Source organism: Bos grunniens, chromosome 13, assembly GCF_055505025.1.
Source record: "Bos grunniens cultivar Pamir isolate PY7600 chromosome 13, Bosgru_T2T1.0, whole genome shotgun sequence".
In the NCBI taxonomy this organism is placed as follows: domain Eukaryota; kingdom Metazoa; phylum Chordata; class Mammalia; order Artiodactyla; family Bovidae; genus Bos; species Bos grunniens.
In genome coordinates, this window is record NC_141177.1 from 7,150,804 (window position 1) to 7,157,723 (window position 6,920).

The window sequence follows — 6,920 nt, forward strand, 5'->3', positions numbered from 1 at the left end:
GAAAGCAGTGAGCAATGGTGGGGAGCCTGGCCTGGGTGAGACAGCACTAGGAAAATCCCACCTCCATCACTGGCCATCAGGCCCCTTCTTGAGTCCCTCCTCAGCTTCCTCGTCTGTAAAATGGGGAAACAGGCCCCCCCTCACAGGGGCTCTTGTGCAGAATAATGAGAGAATGCGGGAAAAGCAGACACTCAATGCCCGGCATAGAGCAGACAGTCTGTAAATGGCCACGATAATTATTACCAGTGTTGATGGGGAGAAAACACATCTCTTACCAGCTGGAATGAGAGATGCTCAGAGGAGAGGAACTTTCACAGTGTGGGGACATAATCTGAAGGTGTGAACTGTGGAGTCCCAAGGCTGGAAGGAGGCCACGAAGCAATAACTGAGGAGCTACGCAGGGGCGGGAGCAGCACAGGGACGGTGGGGTGCAGGAGCAGGCTCCAGAAGCGGCTGTAGAAGGGACTGCGTGGTTGCTAAGCAACACAACCTGATGCTGGAGTTGGCAGAAACGCAAAGGACCAACTCGTCGACAAAAATGAGCCTCCTCTGTGCGGCTCCAGAAGCATGGATAAAGTGTGCCCATCACAGCTGCCGTCGGAGATGGGATTTGAGGAGGTGAAAAACAAGCAGGAGGCTGCGTCGCGTTGGCGATGGACCCCGCAGAAGCGGGAAGAGCACGGGGAGATGCCGAGTGGAGAAGAACTGAGCAGGGGCTGGAGATGAGAGGGGGCGGGGCCAGGGAGACATCAGCTCCGTGAATCACAGAAACCTTAAGGACGGCGGCCTCGGACTTCCCATAAATGCAAGATTTGAGCACATCCACCAGCCAACACATGGGTTACAATGAGATTTTATGGTCCTTCAAAGCAGAAGTGTTAAACTGCTCTTAACAAATTTGCTATGGAAACAACAAGCACAGATAAGGCATGCTTGGGTCCCCAGGCCAAGGGCAAACAGCCATGCCTCTTTCATAAAAAAAATTTTTTTTCCCACTTACCAGACCCAATAAATCCCCCTTTGCCTTGGAGAGTTGGGAATGAATTTCCTCTCACTTAGCAGATGAAAGAATTCTAATTTATGGAAAACAGAGGTATAATTACTCTCCCATTTTACAGAGGAGGAAACTGGGGCTCCACCTCCTTCTCTTGACTCTGATTTCTGAGGCTGCAGCCTTCATCCTTGTCCCAGACAGTCCTCCTCTGTTCTCTCCCAGCTAATGGAGAGAGAAAGAGATGATGCTTATACTCCAGAGGCTACTTTTGGTGACACAGGAGTCTGGGAAATGTAGTCTTTCTAGGCAGCCAGATTCTCTGCTTCTATAACAAGAGAGAGGGACACTGGAGGACCACCCCCCCACCCTGTTCCCCATCCGGGCAGATAGGGGACAGATGACTCTCCAGCCTGACACCAGGGTGACCGGGCATCTTGATCACGCTGGCCTGGTCGGGTCACCCCTGCAGGAGGACACCATTCAGACCTGGGCGGGATCGGCCTGCAAACAGTGGGCCAAAAGGAGAAAGGTGGGGAGCACCACCCACAAGAGCTTCATCCCCTTCCTGGGACTCCCAGGGACCCCGGCCTTCCCTCCCAGCAGCAGGCTGCAGCCCACATCACACACCAGAGACGGGTGCTGAGCTGAGGGGATCCCCCCCCCCGGGGGCAGTAACTCTCCGCATTGGGTTGGAAACTCCACCTTTTGAACGAGGTGCTAATCATAGTTCCACATGTGCAATCTGTCGCTTGCTAAAATGGACTGTCTTGTGTTTTCATCTCCACAGGTGCAGCTGAGTTTGGGGAAATAACACCGTTTTTAGCTCTGATGCAAGTAGACCCTAGACTCTGGGAACCAGGTCAGTCTGGGGGGGGGGGACTTCTTCCCAGGAGTGTGACCCACGGCAGCGGGCCAATCGGAAGAGGTTCTGTGATCCCACGGGCTCAGCAGGGGCGAGTGCCATGGGCGGACAGGGCTCCTGGTCAGCCTCACACATGGAGGTGGCTGCAGAGCTGGAGCATCGGCGCTTGGCCACCAAGGCTGAGAGTCACCTGTCATCCAGGCAGGAGGGGGTCATCAGAGCAGGGCCCTGGGGCGTGCTGGGCCCGAATCCAGAGAGAAGGCCAGGAAACAGGGGTGCTAGAGTGAGACGGGGAGGGGTGACCTGAAGACAATAGAGGAGCAGGGGGAGAGAAGATTGAGAAGTTTCATTCATTCACTCATTCAACTGACAAATATTTATGGAGTCCTACTGAGTGCCAGGCTTTCTGCCAGACCCTGGGTTGAAAGGAACAGACAGGATCCCTCATTCACTTACTAATTTAATATTCCAGCAGACACACACTGAGCCAGACCCTGCCCTAGGGATACAACGGAGAGCAGAGTTCCTTCCCTCCTGGGGGGAGTGGGATCATGGGGTGGGGGATCCAATACCCTCCTCCCAAAAGCAAATGAACAAACTTCATGACCCAGTGATTTGAGCAAAGGAAAAACCCATTTCCTGGGAGACCAGAGAGCACCAGGTGCCAAGAAAGGGGTGGGAACTGGAGAAACAGGCGTGGTCTCTACCATGAGGAACCTTCCTGATCCCCAAGGAAACCCAATGTTGGCTGCAGCCCAAGAGAAGGACCCAGGGCTCCAGGGCCCCGAGTTCCCCTCAGAGGAGCCCCTCCCAGCACCCAAGTGGTGGCCCCAGACCAAGAAAACTCCCGCACTGGTCCACCCCATGTGCAGCGAACCCCAAAGCCAAAGGGGTCTCAGACAGGATGCGGGCTTAAGAGGGCCTGACTCAGGATGTGCAACTCTGAATGGAGCGGGTTTGGGTGGGGTGCATAGTCATAAACTCCTCAGAATTCCAAGGAGGACCCAGCTCTCCAGCCAGCTCAGTCTTGGGGAGCAGCTGCTGAACTCCGTGTGGTCAGAATGGTTTGTCGAGCTGTGTAGACACACCATGTAGAAACGGCACCAGCAGCCTGAGTGTGCAGACGGCAGGATTCCACACAGCTCAGACAGACTTCACTTGAATATCTAACAGCCTGGACCCTGGAGATTGTTTCCATCTTTACTGCTCTGGGACTGAACCTCCGCCAAGCTCCTCCCCACCCCAGCAGGCATTTCTGTGAGGGGGTCATGGACCAGCCTCAGGAAGCCGCTTCAGCCCAGCGGGGCCGGGTGTCCCCCAGACACAGAGCGGGGCTCGGGTTCAGCTGCTCCCTGACCCCTGGGAGGGGCCATTGTTGCCTCTCTGGTCTCTTGTGAGAGCCGAGAAACCTCTCAATCCAGCAGTCACCGCTCAAAGCCCCTTGTTTGCCCCGCTGCAGGTGGATCCCAGCGTGTAGCATGAACTGGAGCACAGACCATCCAGGTCGTAAAGACCATCTGGGTCGTAAAGCGACAGATCCTGCTCATTCTCACCTGGAGGTGGCGGCCCGGACCCCCTGACGATTCTGCAGCCCTGCCCCACAGGCTCTGGGGGTCAGGGTTTGCCTGTTCTGAGCCAGGAGCAGAGAGTAGGTCACAGAAGGGGAGGATGGAGTCTGGAAAGGAGGAAACACCTGGGGGAAGTGTTTCCATTTTGCCTCTTTGGAGGCCAGGTGTCGGAATGCCAAGAAATGTGACCCAACAAGGTCACAGAGTAAAACAGTTCCTGAGTCTTTTCTGTGCAGGAAGACAGCGCATCCCAACAGTCAGCATGCTGAGAGCACGGCCTCTGCAGGCGGCTTCTCTGGGTCCAAATCCCAGCCCACCACTCACTAGCTGTGTGACCTCGGGCTTTATGTAACCTCTCTGTGCCTCACTTTCCTCTTCTGAAAAGCAAGGATAATGACAGTGCCTGTGGCACAGGACCATGGGGCAGATGAGGGCAGGAAGGTGCAGTGAAGTGCTCAGCAGGGTCGGCCCTAGGATGCAGGGCTTAAAATGTCAGATGACATCATCGTCACCATCACCAACACAAATGCATTTGAGGACACTCTGGTGACCTTCATTCCTCACCTTATCAGCTCCATGTGGTGTTTTTGCTGGGATCCCCTGGTTCAGACCTTTATCCTGCAGAAATGCAGGCTGAGAAGGATGCTCTGAGGTCATCCCCCTCATCACCATCACCATCAGCATCTTCAGATGTCAGTGAGCCCACGGCAGGCACTAGCCCATCATCCCGCAGATGGCAGCACTCAACAGTTTGCAGAGCACGTGACTTCTCATCACTCTCCCAGCGTCAGCTGATCCTGGATGCACAGCAATCCCTTGATAAGCATTTATTGAATGAACTGGTCAAAGATGAGATTGAGGGACCAGCAGATGTAGGCTCCCAGGCTCCTAGTGATTCTTCTTTCTCTCTAAAGCTTTCTTCTCTGCCTGCCCATAACAGATCTTCATCTGGGACTTCCTAGGTGGTCCAGTGGTTAAGAATCTTTCTACCAATGCAGGTGACACAGGTTCGAGCCCTGGTGCAGGAAGATTCCACATGGCACCAGGCAATTAAGCCTTTGCCCCACAGCTCCTGAGCCTGCATGCCCTAGACCCCATGCTCTGCAACGAGAAGCCACTTCAATGAGAAGTCCACCCACTGTAACTAGAGAAAGCCCGCCTGCAGCAATGAAGACCCAGTGCTGCCGAAAAATAATTTTTTTTAATAAAAAGATCTTCACCAAAGCAGGTCGATTCTGTCCTGTCCAGTAATTGTTCAGAGAGGCTGGAGTTGGTTACATTTGAAGGAGTGCATCACAGTGGCCAAGGATTGGGGCAGGCAAGGAGTGCACCTTGATCATCATGGACATTCACAATAATAACTCCATCTCTTTACAACCTGCTTTACAGCCTTCGAGGAATTAAACATCCATCGCCCTTGAAAGAGAAAGATAAACACTTAGCTGAACACTTAGAGGGAGGAAGGCGAGATTTAAGAATGAGTGTAGAATGCTTTTTCCAGCTTTGAGTGAGAACACATGCTACTTCCTGGTCTCCAAATCAAAGAGGATACACAGAGGACAAAACCGCTCAAGAAAGATGATGCTTCACCCTGAAGATTAGCCCACAGCAGAGTGTCAAGGAATCCATAGTCATGGATGCTTTGGATATCATTTTTTAAAATTAAGAAGCAGGATGAGAAAGAGCAGCGGGCCCTGAGCCCAGAGCTTAGGAAGGTCTGTCGGCATCTGGCTGCCTGACAGCAGCTCAGGGTGGGGGCATCCCAGGGAGCCAGGCCCCACAGCCCTTTCTGCTCTTGGCTTAAAGATAAGCAACCTTGCATGGCTTGTCTCTCGAGAGCTATTGGAAGCAAAGCTGCCAATTACAGACTAAATCTCCAAGCGTCCCTACAGAAATCTCTCCTCCTAAACCCAAACACCTGTTTCCAGGGAGGCCTCTTGACCAGACTCATCTGGGACCCTGATTAGTGACCCGCTGATGACAATGGGCTGACCTCGCAGGGCACTTACCACCTGGTGCCTGGGGTCCCGAGTGCTCCAGTGCATTAGCTCGTTTAATCCTCACCTGTATGCAGTCACATGGCCCCTTCAGGAGCCACAGGTCACAGGGGTAGAGTGGGGCTGGGCAGGGAGGACACCCCCTGGGTCCCCGGGGCTGACCCCTGACTGCTCACCAAAGACTAACTATGTCCTCAGCGCTGGAAGAGACTTGGAGACAGCACCAGACACCGGTATTGCTCCAGACGCCTCTTTCCAGGAAAAGGTCCCTCTCTCCTGAGACAGTAAATCCAGTGCACCTGAACATTGAAGGAGACTTGGCTGAAGTCCCAAAGCCAGAGACATTGGCACCCACTCATTCTAAAGAGATGCTGGAAGCATCAATGCAAGCCAGTGACCACCAACCCCATGAACGAGGGTCGTGTGGAAGGAGACTCCCAGGAAGGGATTCCCAGAAGGAGACGCTCAGATTGTTGTGAGATTGAATGGTACCAGGTCCTGGACTGGACTCTCTGGTTCTTAAAATATGCATCTGTTCTTAGAGCTGAGAGAGGCTTCAGGATCCACCCAAGATGCCAACCAGGGGACAAGGGAAGAACCATGGAGTCTTAGTGGGCTCAGGCTGCCATAATGAATTATCAGAGATGGGGCAGCTAAACCACAAGCCTTTATTTATTGCAGTTCTGGAGACTGAGAAGTTCAAGATCAACATACTGGCCAATTCAGTGCCTGGTGAGGACTGGATTCCTGGCTCATAGACAAGCCACCTTCTCACTGTCTGCTCACATGGCAGAGAAGAGAGAACAAGCTCTCTTGTCACAGGGGTCTCTTCTTATAAGGGCACTAAGCCCATCCTGAGATCCCCATCCTCATGACCTCATTGCCTCCCAAGGGGCCCACCTCCCAATACCCTCACACTGGGGTTAGGGCTTCAGCATACAAAGCACGTGATGGACGCACGCATGACGTCCATCACATCGCACACAGTCACAGCCACCAAGGGGAGCATGCGGTTCATTCACGGATTATTTCTGCTTCAAGACGACAATCTGGGAGTCCCAGGAAATCAGTCTTGGTCTCCTTGACACCTTCAGGTAAGAGAGACTGATGAAAGCCCCAAGAAAATGGGGGTTCTCTCATGCGGTGAGTTATAACTGGTTTATTCACTAGTAACCAGGGCCCAGTGTCTAGGACCTCAGCAGTGTCGGGGCGGGAAGAGCGTGACCTTGGGCTGATGCAGGTAACACAAGATGCAAGTCCCCCTCGTTCCTTGACTCCCTGCCAGGAAGACACTCAGCACCTTGTTCTCCCTCCCTGAGCCTCAGAATCCCCCATCTTGAAGGTGGGAGTCATCATATCAATGCTGATCTCCAGGAGTGACTGTGAAACCCAGGAGGCACCCTCTTATCCAGAGCAACTGGGACTAGCAGGACGGCCACTGTAAAACTAAACTGGCAAAAAAGGGCCAGTTAATCCTTACATGGGCTTCCCTGTGGCTC

General features: G+C 53.4%; 1 long non-coding RNA gene across 1 annotated transcript; it reads right to left on the minus strand.

The window, feature by feature from the left end:
* Positions 1-326: 326 nt before the first annotated feature.
* On the minus strand, positions 327-5,812 carry LOC147360059 (uncharacterized). Its single transcript, XR_015138929.1, has 3 exons — positions 3,989-5,812; positions 1,697-2,159; positions 327-1,319 (listed from the first exon to the last, which is right to left on the minus strand). It is a non-coding gene; the product is annotated as an uncharacterized LOC147360059 (long non-coding RNA).
* Between the last annotated feature and the right edge of the window lie 1,108 nt (positions 5,813-6,920).